At 45.1% G+C, this 27201-nt stretch overlaps 1 long non-coding RNA gene across 1 annotated transcript; it reads left to right on the forward strand.

Annotated features, from left to right (window-relative positions):
• Positions 1-2695: 2695 nt before the first annotated feature.
• LOC138919315 (uncharacterized) lies at positions 2696-6896 on the forward strand. Its single transcript, XR_011429429.1, has 3 exons — positions 2696-2992; positions 5115-5845; positions 6398-6896. It is a non-coding gene; the product is annotated as an uncharacterized lncRNA (long non-coding RNA).
• The last annotated feature ends 20305 nt before the right edge of the window (positions 6897-27201 follow it).

Raw genomic sequence — 27201 nt, forward strand, 5'->3', positions numbered from 1 at the left:
TGCAGTGTGTGTAGAAGCATGTTTTCCAACTGAGCCTGTGCAAGCAAATATCTACCTCTCCCATTTGAATATTCATTCCCCATCCCCAATAAACATCCCTGCTTCCCACTGTTCAGGGATGCCATGACTCTGGAAATGATTCCTCATGGTCCCCTATTTGCCTCAAATATACTTACTTTGTGAGATAACAACTTCTACTTCTGTAGAGTCTCATTTAACTCACCAGGAGGGAACCCACTTCAGTTTCTGTAACAAGTTGGTGCCCAATGTGGGGCTTGCCCCTTCATGGTGCATGTGCCGGCAGCTTGACGTCGCTGTCCCCTTAGGAAAGCCAGTGGCTGCACTGAGTGCTTTGCTCGGTGGCACTCTCCATGTGAGGTGCCAACCCCATGGCAAGGCTATAAGAGTTTTTTCTTTAAGTTGTCTCACAAAGCCTGCCTGTTGGGGCCTGGCTTTGGGGTTTGAGTTCCCATCCAGGGGTGGCCTGGCTCGGGGCAGTAAGAGTCCCCTCTAGGTGGAAAGATTGCACAACCCAGCCACTCTAGCTGGCTGATGCTTGGCTCTGGCAAGATGGGAGCAATCCCTGTTGACTAGTCAGGGGTTCAGGTCCCCTCTGGTGATTGAATCCCCTCTGGAGTGAGGAGGTGGGGGTTTGAGGTCCCCCCTGAAGTCACTGAGTTTGTCTTTGTGTTGGGCCTGTGATGGGAGGAGGGGTCCCCTTAAATAGGGTCAAGCTCCATCTGGTGTTGCCAAGTCTGTTTTTCATTTGTTTTTGTCAAGGACGCTCGACATCAACCTTGTTTGTCCACGGTCTGGCTTTCCTAGACCTCCTTTCTTTCTCCCTTGCCCTCACTATCAGTGGTCCCTGGGTGAAACCCAGCGTCCACCAGTTTTATTTTCCCTTTAAGGATTTCATTACTCAGCCTGGGTCTTGTTTCAGGATACTAGGGTGCTAGATCTCCTCTGGGCACAACCTTGTGGCTTCTGTGTCACCACTATCTGTTACAAGTTGCACCTGGAAGGTTGGAAAAGACACTAGAACATGGGGGGAGCAAGCTCCATCCCAGAGGAAAGTCCATTGTGCTGCATCCTCCAGAGCTGGAAAGCCTTCAGGTATTCCCCATTGACCCGAGAGCAGATGACGCTTTCCTGTAACTGAGCCTGGCTGCAATATTCACTGGAAGATGGGGAAAGATGGCCAGAAAATGAGACCCTAAGTGTTAACTCCATACCACAATTATATCTAATTTTCAAGAGAACAAAGAAAGAGGAAGACATCCCCTATGTCCAGGGCTTCATGGCATGTGTTCCAATGAAGGGTTAAAGGTTGACTCTAAGACTTATCTTTCTGATAAGGAGGACCTGCTCCTCCAAGTCAGGAAACGTGGGACTAAGGAAAGCCCACCTCAGACACCTTGCTCACATACACCAGCTTATTAGTTAGACCAGCTGGTGAGCCCTGGGGGACCTCCACCTTATCCTCCAACCTCACCTCTGCTTAAGCCAGAGGCCAGAACAGGGCCAAACCCTTTGCTGTTCTCGCCCAGCGATCCCAATACAGGGAATTGGACTCTGCCACAACCAAAGACCCCTCACGCTCCTCTCCCAGACAGTACAACTAGATTAGGAACCAGTTCTTAATCCCTATTTCATATCTCATAGTGCTCCAGACACCCGTAGGAAACTCTGAAAGTTGGCTATCAGTCCTGATACCAGTCCTGCACAACTACGAGAGGCTGCATTGAGGGTGCTCCATGACCAGCATGAGGCTGAGGATGAAAAGGAAGACAAGAAGATGAAAAGGTAAGTCACTCTGCCAGCTGTGGCCCGCCAGTCTCCTCAAGGTAACCTGACGGGGAGGAGGAAAGTGACATGGGTGAGTAACCCCGGCCCCCACCGAGGGACCCGGAGGCCACCAACAACGTCAGGGGCTAATTGGTGTGTGAACTGCCAACAGGAAGGGTGTTGGTGGCAGGATTGTCTGAACCATCCCCAGGGAGGGAAGGGATCGAACAAGACCAAGCCGTGGCAGTTTCCCTTGACTACAGAGGAGATGTGACGGGGCTGTGGGGCTCCCTGGCAGACTCCAGGAGGCCCAGGTGACCTTGGCAGGAGGAGAAGAGCAGGTTGAATCTTTGCTCCCTAGTGGAGCCTTGTTCTCAGTGCTGAATGCCCAAAAGGGAAACCTTTCTGAAGGAAAGTGTGACCTAAAAGAGGTCTCAGGGAAGGGAGAGGCCCAAAGATTTCCGGAGCCCTGGAGCTGTGAAACAGGGTCAAAACTGCTGAAGCATTCTTTACTGTATTTACCAGAATGCTCTGTTCCCCTTCTAGGGAGGGATATGCTATCTAAGTTAGGGGCCTCAACAAGCTGGGAACAAGAGAAAATCGAGATCCAAGTGCCCAGGAGTCGGGGAGGTGAGCAATGGTCCTCTTACAGGATACAGCAGCTCCTGAGAAGGAAGAGATTCCCCTACATGTCTTAAGCTGTGCTAACTCGGAATTATGGGCACAAGGACAGGTGCAGTGGGCAGCTGGTGCCACGCCAGGAAAGGCAAAACGGAAGCAGGTAGGTCGTTGGCCCCGGGTAAAACATATACCCCTTAAAGCCAGAAGCCATAAGAGGAATCCTTCCTGTAATCAATAGGCTTTTAGAACAGGGATTGTTCAGGCCATGGAGATTCCATGGAACACTCCTATGTTACCTGTTAAAAGGTTGGGAACAGGGGAATATAGATTTGTTCAAGACCTTAGTGCTGTCGGTGCTGTACAGTCCTGGAGTTATAATAGTAAATTTCTTCATTTTGTTTCTGGTCCAGAGCTCCTGAAACTCCTGTAATTACCCATATGACAGCCATATGGGGCATCTTTTGTTATAATAATTATTTTAGTGCTCAGTTCCTGAAATAAGTCCAGAGCCATAAAGGTGAAACAGTTTGTCTTGTGTGATTCCTAACAAGCTCATTTCAACCCCACCTGAACTGATGTTAATAAGGTGAGTTTTGGAAAGGCTCTAAGGGTGGGGGCTGGTTGCCAGGGAAACCAAGTGTGTGATTTGGGGGTTGCAAGTTTTAGCCCCATCTCCCTCCCCACACCTTCAGGTGGGGAGAGGGGCTGAAGATTGAGTTCAATTGCCAACAGTCAGTGATCTGATTGATTATGCCTATGTGATGAAGTCTCCATTAAAACTCAAAAGGATGGTGTTCGCAGAGCTTCCACGCTGGTGAACACATGGAAGTTCTGGGAGAGTGGCACACCCAGCGAGGGCCCGGGAGCGCCTTGGCCCTTCCCCACATATTTTGCTCTATGCATCTCTTCCGTCTGGCTGTTAATAAGTCAAAGGTTTTCCTGAGTTCTGTGAGCCGCTCTATGAAAGTAATCAAACCCAAGGAGGGGGTTACAGGAACCTCTGATCCTGTGGCCGGTTGGTCAGAAGGTGACAACCTAAACTTGCAATTGGCATCTAAAATGGGACATAAAGGGTAATCTAGTGGGACTGAACCCTTAACCTGTGGGATCTGATTCAATCCCCAGGTAGATAGTGTCAGAGTTGAGTTAAATATGTTAAACTTCTAGCTAGCAAGGGATATAAAGTGTCTAAAGAGAAGGTACAAATATCTGAAGAGACTGCAAGGTACTTGAGCTTCATCATTTCAAGGGGACAACACAGCCTTCCCCTAGAGAGGAAAATGGTAATATTGCAACTTGCTTCACCAAAAACTCAAAGGCAGCCACGAGGATTCTTGGGGATGGCTGGCTTTGGCTGCATTTGGATCCCTAACTTTGGATTAATTGTTAAGCCTCTCCAGGGTAAACTACAGGGGCCTCTTTCAATTGGATGCGCTATGTGACTAAGCTTTCAATAATCTTAAAAACTTGCTAATGGAAGCACCTACACTGGCCTTACCAGACCTGAGCAAAACATTTGACCTATACGTCTATGAAACACAGGGAGTAGCTATAGGAGTGCTAACCCAAACGTTGGGACCCTAAAAAGAATAGCGGCCTATTTCTCAAAGCAGCTAAACACTGTGGTGAAAGGATGGCCCCCATGCTTGAGATCTGTAGCTGATATCTGCCTGTTAATCAAGAAAGCAGACAAACTGACTAAGGGCCAACCTGTGATGGATGTGGACACCCCATCAAGTCTCTAGCCTACTAGAGACTACAGGACACCTCCGGCTATTAGAGAATAGAATACTACAATATCAAGCTATGCTGCTAGGTTCCCCTCAGATTTCTTTAAAACCCTGTCATACCTTAAATCCAGCTACCCTGCTCCCTGATTCCAAGGGGCCTATTACCCATGCTTGCCCAGAAGTGATTGATCAGATTTGCTCTAGCCACAGAGATCTCCAGGGTGAACCATCGCCTAATGCAGAGGAAGTATGATTTGTAGATGGGAGCCCTTCATGAGTAACGGACAAGGAAGAGCAGGTTATGCAGTAGTGTCTCTGCATGCAACCATAGAAGCCAAGGGGCTGACACCAGGCACCTCGGCCCAAAAGGCAGAAATAATTGCATCAATGAGAGCTTTGGAATTGGGAAAAGAAAAAATTATAACAATATACACAGAGTTTAAATACGCTTTCTCTGTAATTCACACTCACGGAGCCATTTGGAAAGAAAGAGGACTTCGTAACAGCAGCAGTAAAGAAATTAAACATGGGCCAGAGATCCTTAAAGTGCTAGAAGTGGTGCAGAGCCCCAAGGAAGTAGCTGGACTCCATAGTCAAGGCCATCAAAGTGGGGAATCAGAGGCCACAAAAGGAAGTAACTGGGCAGCTGAAACTGCAAAAGGGGCCCTCCATCAGGAGAGCTCCAGTTACCATGAATTCCCACTCTGCCCTTCCGTGAATTTACACCTTCCGTGAACTTACCCCGGATGAAGTAAGGGAAGCCACTACATGGGGTTATCAGTGGTCCCCAATAGTCAGGGCTGGATGATAAACCAATGAGGGAAGATTCGAGTCACCAAACCAACAGCTTGGGGTCTCCTTAAGCGTGCTCGTGCTGTCTTAAAACTTGGAAAAGCAGTTTGTCGCAAAATCTGCTACATCCTACTTGGGTAAGGCCTCGCATGGTGTCACTAACCACATATTCTTCCCTAAATTTAGAAGGAATCACCCCTTGGATCCACTACAGAAGGGTTAAAAAAAAGCAAAGAAAAAAGAAAGCTGTCCAGCTCTGAACATCCAGAGAGATCATCACAGACAACTGAGGACTCTGAGTTTTCCTGCAAACCACCCTCTGATCTGAAACTCTTGTTTCAGCGACACTATCCAGATAAGTAAATCCCAATGACCTGTCAACCTTTGAATGACTGGCTATCCACCCCAGGCTCTGCCCTGGGTCCTAACCAACCCCATGCCACTTAGGCACGGTAGGCATCCAAGGAGGTTGCATGTTCCTGGGCAGCAAGACTAGGTCCATCAGAAAAGGATGGGTGACAAATTGAAATGGCAAGCAATAGGATATATTGGAATATATGAGGAAGCCATTTGGTAGAAACCTAATTCAGCCTGACTTTGTTTGTTCCAAAAGGGCCTGACTGTGGCCATTGAGCATGCATTGTATATCCGCTTAGACATTTTGAGATAAAGGTGCAACTTCCATCCACCTCCCAATGTTGGCATCTCCTTAAAGATTAAGCATCTTTCTTTAGGCTGGGAACTGATCGCAGTGCTCATCTGTGACCGCCCAGCTTGAGGCAACAGACCTGCCACTCTGCGTGGTTCACCAAGACAGCAGACCTATCTGCTGTTTCCATCAATTGCTGTGCTGACAGAGCCCTCGTGACTATTGTAAAAGGGACATTTCAATCATATGTGAAACATACTCTTTGAAGGTATATAACCACCCTGTATACCCCCACTTCTTTGGAGTGCTCTGTTCCTTTGTGGAAGGACTCTCCCGGGTTATAATCCTCAGATTTTAGCTCAGAATAAACTCACCCAAATTTTCATTTATAGATTGGTTATGGATTATTTTCGTTGACATGGGCAACCCAGTATGGAGACTATAAAATAGCTGGTGGAACCTGGAGGGAGGGGGCAGGTAGGCCCAGTTCCTAAATGGATACTGAAGGCATTGAAGCTATAAAATTACAGATGGTTGTTACAAACTACTCAGGGCTATGCGTGAGTTTGGGGCTAGGCCTCAAACCTATTTGAGATTAATTGGAAATTCTGCTCCTCTACTGGTCCCTATGTCAAAGTGAATGCTCAGCAGGAAGTAGTTACCAAAGATGGACCTTCGACCTGTGCCCCTCGAGAAGGAGGAGCATGATAAACTAGAGGAGGGATTTTGTTGCTGACTAGTTGCCCCAGGGACTCAAGGGTGGATTTGGAAGCATTTAACTCTTTTTCCAAATTGTTCTTTCTCCTTTTGTTGTGTTAAGGAGATACCATCACCAACCACACTGAACCAGACCAGGCCTCACCATGAGAGCTATACCTGTGGCCTTTGCCTTATTTTTAATGCTAAGATCTCTCCAGGAGGACCTTAGGCCTTATTACCATCACCTGCAGTGTGTGTGGAAGCATGTTTTCCATCTGAGCCTGCGCAAGAGGATACCCACCCCTCCCTTTTGAATATTCACTCCCCATCCGAAATAAAAAGTCCCTGCTTCCCTTTGTTCATGGAAACCATGACTCTGGAAATGATTCTGCATGGTCTCCTTTTTGCCACAACTATACTTTACTTTGTGAGACAACTAGTTCTGATGGGGCGTCTGGTTTAACTCGCCAGAGAGAACCCATTTCGGTTTCGGTAACATTACTGAACTCTCTCTAAATATGTGGTAAACATCTCCCCTTTGCTCCAGGCATGATTTCTAGCCACGGAAGTAAATACATGCGCTGAGTCAAAATAAAATCATGCACAGGATACAAAACAAATCTGACAGCCTCTCTTTTTTTCCCTATGTACCTTAGTTTCATGAAAATGTATGTGGCTAGAGGAAAACGCATTCCACAGTACCTTGATTTGAATACTCTTTTGGGTTAGGAATGTGGTAAATAGATAAAAGATAACCAAGAAGAGTAGGGCTTTTGAGCAAAACTCAACCAAGACATCCTGAGGCTGTACACTACATGTGAAATAAGATGCTTCATTCTGGAAAACACCATTACTGAAGAAAAGAAAGCCTTGAACCTTGTTCCTTTGCATATCAAGTCAAAACATGGAGAAGGGGAGATCCAAAGATGGGGAATCACAAATTAAGAAGAAAAAAATTGATGAGCTGGCCCCATGGCCGAGTGGTTGAGTTCATGCGCTTGGCTTCGGCAGCAGGGTTTCGCTGGTTAAGATCCTGGCCGTGGACATGGCATCGCTCATCAGGCCGTGCTGAGGCAGTGTCCCACATAACACAACCAGAGGCACTCACAACTAGAATGTACAACTGTGTACTGGGGGACTTTGCCGAGAAGAAGGAAAAAAGAAGAAAAAATTGCGACATAGGAGAGCAGCCACCCCTCTAGGCTGAGCCAAAAGCCTCAGTAACCCCCTTCTGAGAGCAGTGGGTGCCCACCCATTCACCCCTTACTCTTCACCTTAAGCTTTTGCTTAAAAGACAAAGTTTTCTTTAAAACAATGCCTCCACGCTGAGGATCAACCTGAACATTAGAAGTACTATAAGTGACGTACTTATTTTTTACCCATCATACTACATCTTGGGTACTTTTCTCTGTTACTGACCAAGACTAACCTGAAATGCACTTTAGACTCTGCAAGAGAAAAATTATGTTTTTTAAAAGTTCACTACGAGCCAATTATACAAAAAGCATTATTTCAGCTTCTATAATTTTTTGCCTAGATTTAAAATTTTTAAACTTCTGATTTTGAAACTATTTCAGATTTACAAAAAAGTTGCAAAAATAGGGTGAAGAATTTCCATTTATCCTTCATCCAGCTTCTCCAAATATTGATACCTCACATAACCATAGCACAATGATCAAAGTCAGCAAACTGCCTAATACTTATTCTATAGATTCATTCACATTTCCCCTTTTCTGGTCCAGGAGCCAGCGCAGGATCACGTGCTTCCTTACGTGTCATGTCTGCTAAGTCTCCTCCACTCTGGGACTGTGCCTCCATCTCTTTGTCTTTCAGCACAAGGATGTTTGTGAAGTTATGTTGTGAATATTCCTGGGCTCAGGTTTATCTGCTGTTTTGTGAGTTGTGTTAGGAGAAGTTGTAGTTTTAAGGAATCACATTTCCAGACAACGCACACCTAGGGAGTGAGCCCAGTGCCCCCAAGAGAGACCCCTACAGAACATTCTTGTACATTCTTCACTGGAGAGGCTTTGAAATGCGATTGCGTATGACCAGCTGGCCTCCTGTTTTGGGCTTGGGAAAACTGACAGTAGGGTGAGATGTTACAGATTCCCGGTCCACCCCTTCCACCCAGGTCTCCCTTCCCATTGGCTCCCTCTCTCAGTAGGTAGATGTATCACAAACTCCCTCTCACAGATGGAGATGGCCCTTGATTGGTCCCTCTTCTAGCCACCATCCATTCTTCTCCTTTCTTTCAAGGTTAATCTTCTTAAAGATATAAGCAAATAACAGCGACACATAGTCATAGCCCTCAACTCTGCACCTTCCAATCATAACTTGACCAGTAGTCATCTGGTCTCCTCCTTAGTCGTCCAGAGCCACCTTGATTCATTCTCCTGTCTACATCACCTCCCAGTGCTGCCTTCCTCCATCCCCTGTTGGTGACAATGGCCTCTGGGCTTTCCTCTTGTGTTTCAGGTTCTTTCACATCCTCCTTAGGCTCCTTTTCTTCTGCCTCATCTTTAAATATTAATCCCTGGGAAGGAACTTTTTCTTTGCTTCTATAGGTGTTCTAGAGTGGGGAACTACTTCCACCCTCCTCACAAAGAGAGATTCTTTTAGGAACATTTGCAGCCCCCCTCCACCTGACTCATTCTTCGTCACTGAAGGGGAGCATCTCCCCCTTTGTGAAGGGCTGCCTCTGGAGAGCCATGGTTCACTACTAATGGGGTCTCTTCACATGGGTGATACAGCTCTACTGGCCCCATCTGTGTTCCTCTTCTTTCTCCCACCCACAGGGTGCCCCCCTACCTGTGAATACCTGGGTGAAGGAGGCTGAGGGTGTGTTGCAGAAAAGACTTTCCCCACTGGCATGCTTGCATAGCACCCAAAAGGGGACCGTGCCACACTCCAATCCAACTTCACTGGAGAGGCTGGTCATGATGGGACATTGAGTTTGTCTGGCCCTTCATAATACTGGCACTTGTATCCTCATGTGACTGACTATCAATCCTTAGTTTAATGCTTACTGGTTAGAGCTCAGAATGCTGCACAGACCCCGAAACCCCTAGAGCTCCATCCTTTCCACTACCTTCTTCTCATCCTACCACAGAAAACCCCCACCAGGGATCTGGTCCTACCACAGAGAACCCCCACCAGGGATCTCGGCCAGGCTCCCAACTTGATTTGATGCAGAACTGAGTGCTGAGGGCACATCCAGATGCTCCCTGAGCTCCAGATCTGTACTTTCAACTGCAGGATGGGTAGTTCTACAAGAATGTTCTGTAGGGGTCTTACACATCTTGTTATGTGCTCCAACTCCTGGCGACCCTGTGAATGAGTGCTGTCCACGATGGGCTTCCCTCAACATCCCTGCTCAGCTTCTGTAAACTCATGCCTATGGCTTCCTTTATGGAGTCAATCCATCTCATATTTGGTCTTCCTCTTTTCCCGCTGCCTCTACTTCTCCCAGCATTATTGTCTTTTTCAAAGAGTCCTGCCTTCTCATGATGTGCCCAAAGTAGGACACCCTCAGTGTTATCATTTTTGTCTCCAGTTATAGTCCAGGCTTAATTTGCTCTTGGACCCATTTGCTCATCTTTCTGGTAGTCGAGAGTATCTGTAGAACTTTCTTCCAACACCATATTCCAGTGAATCCATTTTTTTCCTGTCAGCCTTCCTCACTGTCCAGCTTTCACACCTGTACATAGCAATTGGGAATATGAGGGTGTGGATAACCTTGGCCTTGGTCTCTAATGACGCTTCCTTACACCTAATAATCTTTCTTTCATGGCTGCCCTTCTGAGTCTCAGCCTTCTCTTGATATCTTGGCTACAGTCTCCATTTCAATTTATGATCGAGCCAAAGTAAACAAAACCTTTAACAATTTCAGTGTCTTCCTTGTCTATGTTAAAGTTGTATGGCTCTTCTGCAGTTATGATTTTTGTCTTCTTGATGTTCAAACTCAACTTGTACAAAGCCAAATTTATTATATAGAGTTCTTCTGGTCACAAGTGAGAGAAACATAATTCCATCAAGTAGGGAAAGAAGAAGAATGTTTTGCAAGGAGATTTGGGCATCTGCTTGGCTGTGAGGAGGATTGGGATGAGGTCTCGAGCATAGACAAGAATGTCTCTCTCTCTTTCCTCCCCTCTCTTCTACTTCCTGCTGTGTTGGCTTCGTTTCCTCCTGCTTTATACCATCTTCCTCAAGAAAGTGAGGGGAAGATGCATGGCAGGGGCTGGACCAACTGTTTTCCCTGGTTCTGGCTTCAAAAAATCCCAGAAGGGACTCTGATCCAAAGATAAGCAATGACTCCAGCCAGAGTCAATCAGCTTAGCCAAAGGAACAGAGTACTGGGCACAGACATGACACCGAGATCCCATCTGTACACCCAGGAGTTGCTGTGGGCCAGAAAACCAGCCCATGGGTGTCAATGACACAAGTCATCATCTTTCCTCTCAAACTTGCTTCCAAACTGTGCTGGGTTTAGTATTATCTATAGGCTGATCAATGCAAAATTCATGACTTCAACTCTAACTGCTCACTTGGCCTCTCTTTTGATTTCTTACAGCAATCCAACACTCACAGGTCCAAAACTGACCCCCTGATTCTTCCTGTCTCCATATCTAATCACCCAAAAGTTTTGCAGTTCTACCTCCAAAGTACACCCAGACTCCCCTGACCCCCCAAAATTCTCTCCACATGCACCTAGCCCATCACCTAGTCTAAGTCGTCACAACCCCTTCTCTGGACAAACTCAGTGTCTCCCTCCATTGTCTTCCTGGGTTCACTCGATTCCCTGCAATCCATTCCCCACTCAGCTGCCAAGGTCACTTTTAAAACATGTAAAGTAAATAGCTTCCCACTGTGCTTAAGGGAAATCCAGCTCCTTCCCAAGGACTATAGACCGCCAGGGAGATCAGGACTCTGCCTGTTCCTCCTACCCTGCAGCTCTCACCCCTCCCTGCACCCTGCAAAACCTCATATGCCCCTACCCACCGAGACTGCGGTGTTCCCATCACGCCGGCCTTCTTTCTGTTCTTGCCAAGCTGGTGTTCAGTCTCTGCATTTCTCCTTTCTCTGCGACCCTTTGTCTGGGTCTTTCTCACCTCCTCCATGGTGCAGCATTCATTACAGTTTGTACACGTCCCTCCATCTTTATTTACAGGAGTTTTCTCTAATGGAAATGACCTTATTCAGCTATTTGTTTAACTGTTTTCTGTCTCATCACTTTGAGATTTGGAATGAAAATATGGAGGAAAGAAGAAAAAGAAGAGAACAAGTGAGGAAGAGGAAGGGAGTGAGGGGCTCCAGGAGGGGATTTAGTTTTTAAGGTTTATTTATTTGGTGAGGAAGTTTGTCCCTGGGCTAACATCTGTGCCAGTCTTCCTCTGTTTGAATATGGGATGCTACCACAGCATGGCTTGATGAGTGGTGTGTGGGTCCGCACCCAGGATCCAAACCTGCGAACCCCGGGCCGGCAAAGCAGAGTGGGTAAGCTTAACTGCTACACCACCAGGCCAGCCCCAAGGTTTAATTTTTTTAGGGCAGTTTAGGTTCACAGCAAAAGGGATTTTGTTTTAAAAGTTCATTTTAGAAATTTAGAAGAAGATGTGTGGCACTGTTTGAAATTCTTTCATATGCTCAAAATGGATTTAAATTAACCAGAAGAAAGATTGGTTCCTTAAAGCAATACTTCTCTTATGAATAGTTCTACATTTTGCAATGCTTATTCATGTTTATCAGCAGTTTGAGTTAATTCTTTTACATTGGTTAGTCATTGTTCACAAAGGAAAAAGGAAATTGAAAAGAGAGCTTTAAAACTTGGTCTTTGAATTTGGGAAGAGGGAGTGAGTTAATGGTATCAGCCTTTTCCTCGTGAGGATTAGGGAGCATCACGGCAAGAGTGAAGACAGTCTTTTATGCTTTTGGATCAGTTTTCAGCTTGTTGTGTAGGGAGAGTACAGGAGGGTCACGTGGTAAAAGCAGGCAACCAGAATGTGGGAGGAGGCGATGGTCAGGGAAGCCATACTTAAAGCCAGTTGATGCCTCCAGGGGCAGGCAACGTTCCACGTTAATACAAAACAGCATATGCTTCACAGCGCTGACTGAGCCAGACCCCGTTCTAAGCACTACATATGTGTTAGCTTGTTAATCCTCACGTAACCCCGCTCTTACCCTGTGCAGATGGAGGATGTGAGGTCCAGGAAGCTCAGGGTCCTTCCCGAGGCCACTGCCGGCAAGTGGAGGAGCTGAGATGGAAACCCAGGCCTCGCTGCCACACAGGTTGTCCTCTGAAACAGTGATTCTGGCCTAATTCTAGCAGTTGCTGGACATCAGCAGTTAGAGCATCACATGCTCACAGTGCCGTCCAGCTGTGGGCGACTGGGGGCATTACGGCTGAAGACAAGCTGCTGGTTTTCTTGGGACATAGTAAGTTACACTTGTGATTATTTAATTAGACCTTAACACAGATAATTCTAGAGGAGTACTATGTTTTCCTAGGCTCACTGATCCTCTTCAATCTTGTTTCATTTAGTTCTTCATTGTTCACTTTACAGAATGGTAACTCTCAGTCTGAGACAGCCATCTCCCCATGGTCCCCTTTGCAGTTAACAGAATCCAAGAGGTTGGTTCATATTTAAGAAGCTAATGGATTTGGTAAAGTTACCCATTAAGAGGCCAAATATTAACTTTCTTTGCTTCTGCAAAGAAAATATTGGGAGCAATTATTCTAGGGTGCAGTTAATTTGCTCATGCCATATTAACAGTTAAGTGTTGTGGAATAAGTTTAATCCTCAGTTTGATTATGGAAACATCATTGGGCTATGTATAAAATAAGTTACTAGCCAAGCCTAGCTGCTGGCAGGCACCAGAATCCGTGGCAGAGAGTCAGAGGAGGACATAAGCAGACACCAGGACAGCTGGCCTTGACCTCAGGAGGACTGCTTTGTAAAGCTATGATGACCATGCATCCTGACCCTCTTCCACAAAAGAACCGCAAATTTTCAGACAATTTAAGAGGATTCAGGACTTTCTAGAGCTGCTTTAATAAACATTTGGGTTTATATAACACATTTCAGACTTTAAAATATTCTATTCCAATTAAACTTAAAATTTGTGACCTATGGAAACAGATGCATGAAGAAGTGAAATGATTTAACTGATGTTCTGGGGCAAAATTACTAACATAAGAATCTTCGTAGACTTCCTGCTCACTTACCTTGAATAAGAGATCCTCGATTTCAGTAATTGGCTCCATTTCCCCTTCTCCAGCATCCGAAAGAGGGAATTCTTGCTGGAAGAGAGACTGAGGGGAGCCATGTGGAGCCGCTGGGTGAGAAGGAGGGGGGCGGGATGCGGGAGGCGCTTAAGCAGCATGTTGGGTGAGGAGAGTGACGGAGAAAAGAGCGCTGGAGTAAGTTTGCTGTGGACTCATTAGCGGTCTCTCAAGAGCGTAAAAGTACAATTTATCTTTCAATTCTTTATGGCTGTGGAAAGTGCTTTGAATGCAACGCACTCTAACATCCAATCATGTGGCACCCCAGGCGCCTGAGGACAGTGAGCCCTGAGACTTAGAGACCCAGTTCCAAACAGCGTCTACTATCTTTTCAGGCTCAAACAGGGCCCTTTCTGGACAAGATTTTCTCCCTCTTTCCCTCTCCCCTTCCAAACAAACCAACCAACCCTAGGTTATGGACTTCTGCCCTAGGAGATACTAGTTTTAAGTAAAAAAATTTCCATGATAACTAACATCTAACCTGTTAGATAGTTCCACACCTCCTCAAATTTCATTTCCCTCTGTATCTTTTCTCTCACACACAGCCCTCGCCCCAGGCACTGATAAGGATACAAATGATCTGGGTAGAGATGTGTGTTTCAAGTGATGTGGGGTCTCAGGAGAAGCTGGAGGGTTGCTCCCTTGCTGGAGAAACCATTCACAAGATTCAGCGCTTCTGTCTTTCAGGAAACAGAAGTATCCAACGCTTTCTCTCCTCCGGGAAGGCATGAACACGACGTGGGAGTTTTCTTTTACATTGAGGGTGAAAGCAAGTCATATACTCACAAACTTGACTTTGAGATGAGTCACAATGTGAGCTCAAATGCTTGTGGTTTGACTGAGTTCAGCCCGGAGAAGGGCTGGGTTCATCTGCCTCCTCAGAGCAGACTGTGCACCTTTCACAGAGGAAAACATCCGGGGCTTAGGCTGTGGACAATTTAAAGTTAAAATCCACTGGATATCAAGAAGTTCACCTGTTCTCAGGTAATTTCAAGGCTCTCTTAAGTGAAGTTGAAGTTCTCTTCCTTCCTCCCTCTCTGCCTTTGTTAAAAATATGCCAGATCCACTAAAAGGAGCCAGAGCTCCCTGGGGAAATGGCTGACTGCAGGACGGGAGCAAAAAAAGTATAAAATGAGCCCCCAAAGTAAAGAATTGCTCAAAAAATGATGGGGACGTGCCAAAAGGACACAGGAACTAGTTTGAAGGGGCTGCCACTGGTCAAACCTGAGAAAAATTGAGCATCGAAATGAATAGTGACAGTAATGAATTATAATTGATTGAATAAATAAAGAGGAAAGCTGTGAGTACATACATTCTGATGGCAGGGAAAAAATGAGTAGATAAAGGGGTACGGCAGAGGGAAAGCTCTTCCTTATAGCAGAATGCCAACTAATCCATGAAGAAGGAAGAGTAGAATTAGTAGTTATTGATGCTGGCTTGGCAAGCCCAGGAGTTGAAAGAAAGATTTCTTGGACTCTCAAAGTCTGGTCATAGTGCTCTTTTATTCAGAGAATAGCATGGGGACAGGACCCATGGGCAGTGAAAGGCTGCAATATGTTGAGGGTTAGGGCTAAATTTATAAGGCATGGGTATGTGACATTTTTACCAGACAAAGGAAAGATGATGTAAAAGGCACTAAGTGGTATCAGTGCAGGTGGGGTCTGGTTACTGAGTGGTCGTATAACTTTAGATATGAATTGGGTCATACAGATCGGCATGTAGGCCAGGACACCTCGGGCTTCTCTGCCTGGGGCAGCCTTGATCCATATCATAAAATCCCCCCTGAACCCATTTGACCCTGAAATCCTTTGGGGATATGGACGATGGTAATCTTTTGTCACTAATTCCAGCTGTACAAGGTCATAGAGCTGTCCCTAAATGGGGCCATAGGAGTACAGGCAGGAAGTTCAGTGGACCAGAAGGTTGCGCCCATGGAGTCCAAGGCAGACTAGGTAAACACATCCCCTGGAGGTGAGAGAATCATTTGATGAGAAGTGGTCCAGGAGGTGAAACTTTGTCGACATGTGGAAGGTAAACAATGAAATAGACAATAATTATAATAAGAAATATGAGCAGTATAATTAACCCAATGAATAAAACTTTGATAGTAGTCCAGAGACCTGGACCTGACCAGGAGTCCAACCAATCATTTAGGGATAAGGTAGGGTCAGACATGGATTTAATTTGGTGACTCATATCGGATAGGAAATTTGTTTAGGGCTTTCATGTGCCAGAGGACACTTTCGATTCCCAACTGGGGAAGGAAGATTGAGGCAAGGTGATCATACCAGTGGAAGACAGAACGGGTCCAGCATCATTGTAGGTTGGATAGGTTAGCAGGAGGAGATATAGTAAATGTAGTTCTACCTTGCAGCCAGATGAAACCTAGGGTGCATCGTCCAATCCATCCAGGTGGCAGCCAAGGCCTTAAGTTGGAGCCACATAACCACTGAGTGACACTAGGGGCTAACCAATGTGTGCTGGGCCATCTATCCCAGTCAGTCCCAAACCAATCAATATCTTTTAAGGCTATGATAGGAGAACACACATAACAAGGGATTTGTCCCATAGGTCAGGTGATATTAGGCCACATATCACAAGTGTGATTGGTTTGTTCCCAACATAGAAAGCCCTTTTGACTGAGTTGACCACTAGTAGGAGTGAGCCAAATATATTCATCCCAAATCTGATATAGCCAGGGTTATTTCTTGATTTGCATAAATAGGACTAATAAGGCCTAAGGCTGTGGGAATAGGGAGTAAGCTTAAAAGATTACTTTAGCTGCCTGTTTAGCTTCCCAGTCAGCAAAATTATTACCCTTGCTCTCAAGGGATAAATCCTTCTGATGTCACTGGCAGTGGACCACAGCCACTTGCTTTGGAAGAAGCACATAGTTTAAAAGAGCCAAAACCTCTGTTCCGTGTTTGATAGGGGAGTTCTTTGTGTTGAGTAATCTCTTTTCCTTCCATATGGCCCCACGTGCATGTAGGACCAAGAAGGCATATTTTGAGTTAGTGTAAATATTAATAACCATATCCTTTACCAGGTGAAGAGCTCAGGTAAGAGCGATGAGTTCAGCCTTTTGGGAAGACATATTGGCTGGAAGGGTTTGTGTCTTGATGGCATGCAAGGCATTTACTATAACATAGCCCACCTTGCGTGTGCCCTGTTCTATGAAGCTACTGCCATCAATAAACTAGGTGTCATCCGCATTCTCTATGGGGGAGTCCTAGAGTATACTTGTTCTATGATTTCAGAGCATGTATGCTCCAAATCCTGGACTGCGTAGTTAAGACCAGGCATAAGCTCTGCTGGATTAATTATTTGACAAACCTTAAGGATGACCTCAGGGATGTCTAAGAGGATGGCCTGATATTTAGTTAGATATCCTCTAGTCATCCATTGATGTCATAATCTCCATTTGGCTTCTTTACAGGCAAGACAGGAATATTATAGGGAGACTGACCTCATTTAAGGAGGCCATGACTGAGGAATTTTAATATGAGGGGCTGTAATCCTTCAGTTGCCTCTGGTTTTAAAGGGTATTGCTTCTCATGGGGTACAAGAGAAGAGTCCTACAGGGTACTAGAGACTGGCTGTGCTGTTAGAGCTCTTCCTGGAAGGGAGCAGTCTCAAACCTGGGGATTAACTGCTTCCCATATATGGGGTGCAATATTAGAGGGAACCTGGGAAACAACAGAGCTTGAAGAGAGAGTGGCAAACAAGCCATCCTCCTCATGTGTCAGAATAAATTGGCTTCCTAATGTTTTCATTGTCTCACCCTAATAATGGAGTAAAACAAGTAGGTAGGACTAGGAGAGTGTGGGAAAACACCAGCACCCAATATTGGCAAGATCAAGGGAGAGTTTGGTAACAAAACTTAGAGTCACCCTCTATTCGACAATTTTTTGATGGGACTTATGAGTTGGGCCAGAGTGGCAAACGAGTACAGAGTAAGTGGCTCCTATATCAATAAGAAAATCAATTTGCTTCCCTTCCACTTCCAGAGTAACCTGGGGCTCAGTCTGTTCAATGGTGACAGGAGCCGGACTGGCCTCTGGGCCCCTTCAGGTGGAGTCCTCAGGATCACATCTCTGGGCAGGGGAGTGTGTTCTTGGCCCCTCCTCACTCTGGAGGCGAGGACAATGACACTTCCAATGTCTCTTTCACTTGCAGAGAGGACAAGGCCCAGGAGGAAGATCCTTTCTTGGGCACTTTTTGCTCCAGTGTCCAAATTGATGGCAGCGGTAACAAGTGGACTCACCTGGGCCTCCGGCATTGGTAGTTTGCGACCTGGGCCCCTGGTTAGCCTGTTTCTGTGGCATATCTGCAATGGCGGCTGCTGAAATGTGAGCTTACCCCTTACCCTGTAATTTTGCCCTTCTGTCCTTATCCTGTTTAAGAGTCAAGTCCCGATCATTAAAGACCTGAGTAGCAACCTCCAAAAGTCTCTGTACAGGTGTTTGAGGACCCAAGGCCAATTTAGTCAATTTTCGGCGTATGTCTGGGGCAGATTGACTAATGAAGTGCATGTTTAGAACAGTCATCCCTTCCGGAGAGGTAGGGACTAGATTAGTGTATTTTCCAATAGCTTCAGCTAATCTCCCTTGAAAAAGCACAGGGTTTTCATCTGTTCCCTGAGTTATTTCCCAGAGTTTGTCAAAATTGACTGGCTTTGTATAGACACACATATACAGAGTCTCCACAGCTATTGTTTTAAAATTACTGCCATGAGTCAGGTACAGTAACACAAAGCTCACCAGTTATGAATCCAAATTTTGTTTTGAGCTTTTTACTAATATTTGTGGAGAGGACATTTAAGATTCTAGGCATCTTATGGTCTAGTCAAGGGCATGCTTATGGCTGTTTTCCCCTTTTTCCTTTTTTTTCTTCAGTCTTAGGAATTGTGGTGGACTAGCTAACTGTTCCTGGAGAGGGGAGAAGATAATCCTTTTTGAGATAAAGGAAGTGAGTGGAATCTGAACTGCCTCTAGAGCTGTATTTCCAGTCTTGCAAGGATTTCCTAAGGACAGTTGCTCTTGATTTCCCAGAAACTGGGTTGTAACTCAAATTACACTATAGGTTGATCTGCCTGTCCAGTTACACGATAAAGGCACAGAGAAACCCCTCAAGTTTTCTCCAAGATGGAGTTTCTGGGGCATAACCCATCCAATTGAAAGTGTTTCCAATTAGTTAGAATGCACCCGGGAGGTGAGTCTCTGGGGACGCTTGGGGTGTTCCCCAGGGTGGTAAAGCTGGTGGCTGACTGACTGCAGCTGGAGAAGGGTGCGGAGCCTGACTGTGGGCATCAATATGGTTATAAGTGTTAGTCAAGTCCCACTCAGCCCGGGCACTTACTTCCTGAGCCAGCACAAGGCGAGCCAGGGAGGCAAAAGGCAAAGGCCTGGAGCTGGCTGGGGGCTGGGGCTCCCAGGGCCCAGGGTTGAAAGTTAAGTCCCTGGCAACAGGGTTTCATATTTTCGATGTTATAGAAGGTCCAGGTTCCGCTCAGTCCAGCCTGAACTTAACCTCAACTTGATGACAACAGAGGGGGTGATGAACGAAACAGACAAAAAAAGGAAAAGAAGAGATCAGGCCTCATGCTTATGACTGCTTCCTGAGGGTTATCAGCATAAGGGTCACACAACAGTTCCCGTGCTGAGGCACACAGCCCAGCAGGACAGTTCACAGAATGAATCACAGGTCTCCTATTCTCACAACTGACTCAGTAGGCACCTAAAATACTCAACGAGTCAACCGCCAAGAGAGGGCCCCCCTGCTTGTGGTTGCCAGGGTGATCAGACCGGGAAACTGGAATGGGGGCTCCCAGGGGTGGAGCCTTTGACTCTTTAAAGATTTCTCTGTTTCTAGGTTGCAAAGCTCAAAAGGGGCCCAAAATGGCCACTTTAACTTCAAGAGAGATGAAAGAAAAGGGTCCACTACCTTGAAAATCCCCCCTGAAGCTAGGGCAGCGTCCTACCTACCCATCATTCCTCCTGTGGGGTTCCTATAGCAAGGGGTGATGGGGATGTCCCTCTGCATTGCATCCCTTGTATATCTTCCCTATTATGCCTGGCAGTAACAGGTGCCTGGTGAATGGTCCTGGAGGCAAAAAAATAGAGAAAAACAGTGGAGAATTTTCCACTGGTCTGGGGGACATTCTACCCAATTGTGTCCTGGAGCCATTCTCCCAAGAAGAGGTTCCCATACTCAACCAAAGGTTAGAGTTTGGTACTTTCCTTGAACCAGAGTCCTGACTGGGACTTTCCCGTGGTTCAGAGTGTGGTCAGGAGCCATAGGGAGGGATTCCAATCCAGCCTTAGGAAAAGAAACCTGCCACAGGAGTCTTGGAGATTGGTGACTGTCCTAATGACTTAAGTGGTCTACCCGTGCCCACGTAAAATTTATATATTAGAGATAGGATTAGGAAGGAATGGATTACTTCATTCTTCATCACCCTCAGGCTTAAGGTACTGAGTCTCTTTAGGCTGAATGCCAAGATCTGTCCCATAGAGTAGCCATGGGAAGCAAATGTGGATTCATACAGCTGTCCGAGAAGGTTCTCGATGGAGAAGTGAATTTAGATCCATCCTTGAAAAAGAGGAAGGCACAAGGAAGAAAAGGGCACTTACCAGAACTTAAGCTTACAAGCCGTTGAAGCAAGATCCTCGTACAGGCCACCAGAAGAAATGATGCGGGCTGGGCAAGCCCAGGAGTCCAAAGAAAGAGTTTTCGGACTCTCAAGTTCTGGCAGTAGTGCTCCTTTATTCAGAGAATAGCATGGGGACAAGACCCATGGCAGTGAAGAGCTGCAATGTGTTGAGGGTCAGGGCTAAATTTATAAGGCATGGGCATGTGACTTATTTTTCCCAGACAAAGGAAAGATGATGTGAAAAGTCATTAAAATGGTACCAGTGCAGGTGGGGTCTGGTTACTGTGTGGTCGTTTAACTTTAGATATGAATCGGGTCATATAGATCGGCATGTAGCCCAGGACGCCTTGGGCTTCTCTCCCTGGGGCAGCTTTGATCCACATCAGTTATTACTTTGCAGCCAACATAATAATAATTGATTCAGGCAAGAATTGTCACTGAATTAAAATCACCGGATGAAATGCGGAGGCAGATATTTACAGTCTCCTCGTATCTGCCCACAGATTATTAACTAACCCAAGGTTAGAAGGGACCTTTCTAGTGGAGAAATCCAGAGGACACCACCTTAGCTAAATGACCACACTCAAACGGAGGCAGTCCATGAAACAATGGCCCTGATCTCTTCAGAAAGTCAGTGCCATGGAAAACAGTGAAAGGCTGAGGAATGCTCCAGATTGAAGGACTCTAGGGGACAGGATATCTAGACGCACCGCACAATGCTAGATTGGATCTTGGAATGGAAAAAAGAAGTTGCTTTTAGGACAATTTTGGGACAATTAGCAAAATTGGAATATTTCCTGTATGTTAGATTATAATAGTATTGTATCAATATTAAATTTTCTAAATTTGATAATTGTACTGTGATGCTGTAAAATTTTGTTCTGGTCCTTAGGAGATACACAATATTTATAGATGAAGGGTTGTGATTTCTGCAACTTATACCAAGTAATGAAAAAGCAAGAAGAATCAAGCAGAGGGATGCACAGAGACAGGGACGCAGACACAGAGAGAGGTGGAAGTGGAGAGAGTCACATGGCTAAGTGCTAATGGTGGGAGAATGGGGGTGAAGGGCATATGGACATTAACTTTACTGTTCTTGCAACTTTTTGGTAAGTCTTTATTTCCTTCAAAATAAAAAGATTAATTAAAAAATAACTTCTGACAAGGGGTTAATCTCCAAAATACATAAAGAACTCATACAACTCAACAATAAAAAGCAAACAACCTGATCAAACAATGGGCAGAGGATATGTATGAACAGACACTTTTCCAAAGAAGATACACAGATGGCCAACAGGCACATGAAAAGATGTTCAACATCACTAATTATTAGGGGAATGCAAATCAAAACTACACTAAGATACCATCTTACACCTATCAGAATGGCTATAATTACCAAGACAAAAAACAACAAATGTTGGAGAAGATGTGGAGAAAAGGGAACCTTCATACACTGCTGGTGGGCATGCAAACTGGTGCAGCCATTATGGAAAACAGTATGGAGATTTCTCAAAAAATTAAAAATAGAAATACCATACAATCCAGCTATCCCATTACTGGGTATTTATCCAAAGAATTTGAAATCAACAACTCAAAGAGATTTATGCACCCATATGTTCTTTGCAGCATTATTCACAATAGCCAAGACGTGGAAACAGCCCAAGTGCCCATGGATGTATGAATGGATAAAGGTGTGGTATATATATATATATATATATACACACACACACACACACAATGGAATACTGCTCAGCCATAAAAAAGACAAAATCATCCCTTTTGCAACAACATGGATGACCCTTGAGGCTGTGATGTTAAGTGAAATTATCCAGACAGAGAAAATCAAACACTGTGTGATTCTCTCATATGTGGAAGATAAACACATGGACAAAGAGAACAGATTAGTGGTTACCAGAGGGGAAGGGGGTTGGGGGTGGGCAAAAGGGACAAAGGGGCGCATATGTATGGTGATGGACAAAAATTAGACTACTGGGGGTGAGCACAATGAAGTATATTCAGAAATTGATAAATAATAATGTATACCTGAAACTACACAATGCTATAAACCATTATGATCTCAATAAAATTATTGGGAAAAAGAAATAACTTCCTGAGAGAAGCTAAAGGGAGAATAACTTCTTTCTAAAATTATTACTATTTAACAGTAATGTGTGCTATTTGTAAAAATGTTTGAAAACACGATTCAAAACGTTAAAGTTATCTCTTCTTTTACCACACAGATGTAGCCTTGCAAACATTTAGAATGAATATTGTAAACATACCTTTTTGTCTTGCCTTTTTTTTCATGTAATATTTACAAGAACAATATGCCAGGATTTAACGTTTCTTAATGATTTAAAATTGCTTATTGTTTACCTCATTTGATTTTTAAAAATATTTTGTTTTTATTATAAAGGTCACCAACTTAATATTAAAGAAAATGATATACAGTTCTTTTAGCTAATACTTCTTTTGTTATTTTAAAAAGTGTGCCAAGCACAGTGATAGGCACTGGAGGTATTAGACAGAAGGGTTTGGTCTCGGCCTCATTGAGACCATGAGGTAAATGCAACTAGATCATATGTGACGGGCACAACCAGCCAGATTTCCTTTTTTGAAATATATTTACATATGTTCTCTTTTTCACATATTTTTAAATGCAGGTATCTTCTCTCTCTCTTTCTTAAAAAAGTGAAAATGAAATATAGTTTTAAATCCACGTGTGTCCCACATTCATGTCTGTTTAAAAAACAAAAATAAAAGGCCAGCTTTTTAGTGTTAGAACATTCCTTTATTTTTCTAACTTATCAAAAATAATGAATCAGTCCAGGCTTTACATCTCTTAGCTCCCTAGTAGTCCTCATCCTGTTTTTCCTTCTAATGTGTGGTTGGCTCTGTGGTTTCTGCATCCAAAATTCATTGTCCCTATGGCTCGCTACATGGTGGTCCCAATGATACCAAAGATGTACGTGGCAGAGCGATGCCAACATTCGCAGTTATAAGTTGTTAATTTTTTTTAATGTCAAAGTTGGCGGACACATAGTAAGAGAGTTACATAAAATGGCAGAGAGTACAGTGTCTTCCCAGACAGCGGTGTCTCTTTCTAGGTGACTCAAAGCCCCAGGGGTGGGCAAACAGCTGTGGGTGACCCATCCACAAGAGTGAGGGTTCCACCAGGTGCAAAAAGCCCTTTTGTACTTGTCCCCGGGATGTTTTCAATCCCTTGGCCCTCCTCACGCCTGACTCTTCTGAGATCTTCCGGCTATACCTGACTGCACGTCAGTGCAAAAACCAGTGTGCTGACACCTGAACGCATTCCTGAACGTTTGCTGGAAATGGAGAAGGAAAGTCAAGTCTGCTTCACCAGCAGAGGCTCAGGGTGGCTGACGTACTCTGCAGTGTCCTCACAGGGCAGGTCAATGTTTTAAAGTCAAATAGTGAGATAGGTGCTTAGAACAGTTCTGAAGCCATCCAGTATTACCTGTTTGAAAATGGTGAATCAAGATACCACAAGGTGGGGTGTGGAGCTTAACATACTCACCCAAGAAGAGGCGTGGCCCATCGGAAGGGCCATCAGAGTCCTCATGAGCTTGCCCAGGGCTCCTGGCAAAGCAATGACATGAAACTTTAGGGCCATCGTTCAGGTCTGAGAAGTCAAAATTATGCTTCCCTGACAAGAAGGGACAAAAACTGCCCCCACCTTCAGTGAGACAGAAACTGTCAAAGAGTAACTCAGACATCTAGTCAATTATCATCAGTTGTTTACTTGTCTATAAGTGAGAGAATAATCAGTTTTATCAATGTTATATAACAAAGGAAAAAGAGACGCATATGAGAACAGAAGCAGAGGGGGAAGACAGACAGTTTGCACTCACTGGGATAAAACTGATTTGCAGTCAGCTGGCAGAGGTGAGCAGGAGCGGGTTGACCAGGAGTCCCAGTGAAAAGACATCCCGTTGTTACGGGCTTTCTGGAAACCCTGAGATTAGCTTTGGTGCATAAGTGACAAACCTTCCTAACGTCTGCCAGTGTCCTATCAGCACCTGTACTTTAGCAAGGCCAGCTCTGCTCCAACTCCCTAACTGGGGTTTCTCACTAAAACCTGAGGTAGGTGGATCCCAATGGGCAAACCCCTATCCTATCGACAGTGAGAGTGTCACTGTTGTCTTTCTCAGCAAGGCAGGCAAGGCAGGCGTCTATGCACAGGGGAATGTCACACTGATGGGCATGACTCAGATATAACCTGGTCCCTTGCTGAACTGTCAATACTGGACCGAAGCACTCTTTGTGGCACTCGAAAGAACTGCATTTGTCATAAGGCAGCCTATCCAAAGTCAGAGAGCGTGCCGCCTGGCTCACGGGCCACTGAGGAAGGCCCAAGGGCTGCCTGGACACTGAAGACAGGAAAGGACTGCCAAGCTAGACTTCATCGGGACTGGGACAAAGGAAATGCCTCTGACCCCCATGCCCTCAATGAGCCGTCAGATCGGAAAGGGTCCCGGGGAGTCAGGTTGTTAGCTGATACACCTGAGAAGAGCTCCGTTGTACTAGAAGGCGTTTTTCTCACCACTAGACTGTGGGCTCCGGATCACTCCATCTCAGACAAATTCTGGAATAACTTGGTACTCCTGGACAAGAAGGAAACGTGCTCATGTGGTCAGCATATCAGTCTGAATTAGAAATGTGCCAGATTTGTTGGCCTGGTCACAAACTGTCTCAGAAACACAGAACATTAGAATTAGAAAGGGTCTCAAGGATTATTTTGTCCAAGTGCATGTTTTTACAGATAAGGAAACTGAGGTTCAGAGAGATGCAAGGAGTGTTGTTCCCAAGTTACTTTGTGAGTTCAGGTGGGAAACCAAGGCTGGATTTCAGATCTGCTCATTTTCAGCTGAATTATCTGTTAGCAACATGTGGTTACCTCCCTATTTATTGCTAACTAATTGTCTCCTTAATAAATGACTGTCCTTGTCACATTCATACATTTTATCCTTTCTTTTATTGTAGTAAAGTACATATAACATAAAATTTACTATTTTAACCATTTTTTACTGTACATTTCAGTGGCATTAAGTACATTCATGTTGTTGTGCAACCAACACGACCATGCATCCATAGCACACTTTCCATCTTCTCAAACTGAAACTCTGCACACACTACACAACAACTCCCCTTGACCCCTAGCCCCAGGCCCTGGCAGCCTCCATTCTACTTTCTGCAAGTGCCTCATAACGTAGAACTGTGCTTGTCCTTTTGTGACTGGTTTATCTCACTTGACATATGTTTTCAAGGTTCGTCCATGTTGCACCATGTATCAGCATTTCATTCCCTTGCATGACTGAATAATATTCCATTGTATGTATGTACTACATTTTGCTCATCCATTCTCCCACTGATCAGACATTTGGGTTGTTTCCACCTTTTGGCTATTGTGAATGATGCTGCTGTGAATATTATTGTACAAATGGCTGTTCAAGTTCCTGCTTTTAATTCTTTTGAGTATCTAGCCAGAAGTGGAATTGCTGGATCATAATTCTATGTTGACATTTTTGAGGAGCCACCATTCTGTTTCTCACAGTGGCTGTCCCATTTTACGTACCTGCCAGAGGTGCACAAGGCTTCCTATTTCTCTACATCCTTGCCAGCACTTGTTATTTTGTTTTGTTTTGATAAAAGCCATTCTAGTGGATGTGAAGTGGTGTCTCATTGTGGTTTGATTTGCGTTTACCTACTGATTAGTGAGGTTGAGCAGCTTTTCATGTGTTAGCCTCTGTTTATAATCCATTTTCCAAAAGATGTCTTTTCTCTGTGTGCACAAGTGGCTGCTTGTTTGCAGGGCAAACAAACCAGGATCATGAGATCCGTGAGTCTGGAGTATCTGTTCGCTTGTGGATTTTCTGAGGGGCAGTTTGAAGTAAAAAATCAGTCCCCTGTGGCAGAAAGAGATGAGACGGTTGCTGGACGGGAGTTTGAAACTAGGAAAGCTGGGGTTAGTGAGCCCTGCGTGGGCCAGGTTGTTCAGTCTGTTTCTTCTCCTCTTCTCACTGCTGGCAGCCAGTCAGGGGCAGGTCCTCGAGCTTCACCGAGTCCTTTGACACCCATGGCTTCTCTTACCTCTGCCCCTTCCTCCCACTCTAGCCCCATTCTCCTCACCAACACATCAAATTAGGCATGTAAAAGTGTGGTACAAATGCAAGGAGTTATTCAACAGAGGGTACATGCTGGCCTCAGGTCCTCTCTAACACCATCTTGTCACTCACTCACAGCTCACAAAATAACCCCAGAGACACACCCCCTCTTACCATTTTCTCTCAAGCCTGTCTCATAACCATCCTCCCTTTCTACCCCTCCTCCCTCTCTCTCTCATCTCTACCCTCCCGTCCTTCCTTTCTTCTCTTCCTCCTTCTTTCCCAATCATCTTCTCACTGTCCACTGAACAAGGCATTCATTTTCCTACCCCTGGGGTTTGTTGCCCTGTTTCCCAGGACTGAAACATCTGTCACCTTCTTCTCAAATCATTCAGTCCTACCTGTGCTACATAAACTAGCATCTTCCCTCTTGTCTGTGACTTTCCGGGCCGTTGAAACCCTCACAGCTGCTTCCCCAGCCTCCTGAGATCCGACTGGCCTTGGATTTCAGGAACCTGCTGGTGGATCGCTCTCCTACCGCTCATTCTATTTTGCTTTGACTGCTGCAGTAGCTGGCACACTCCTTGAGGCAGAGACCCTGTCTCACTCATCCAGAGATGCAGGAAGCACAAAGGGCCCCTGTTTCCGGGCAAAGCCTTGCCATCCACTTGCAGCCCTGCTGCTCACTAGCTTTGTGGTTTGGGGTTGTTTTTCTCATCAGTTTACAAGGAAGTGCTACTAAATGATTGTTATTATTGTTTTCTTCTCTGATATCAATGATCTTTTATCTCACATAGTATGGCACCAGCTTCATGAACCTATATTGTCTGATGATCTTCTCGGCTTCTATGTCCCCAGACCAGACT

This window comes from Equus caballus, chromosome 20, assembly GCF_041296265.1.
Source record: "Equus caballus isolate H_3958 breed thoroughbred chromosome 20, TB-T2T, whole genome shotgun sequence".
NCBI lineage: Eukaryota > Metazoa > Chordata > Mammalia > Perissodactyla > Equidae > Equus > Equus caballus.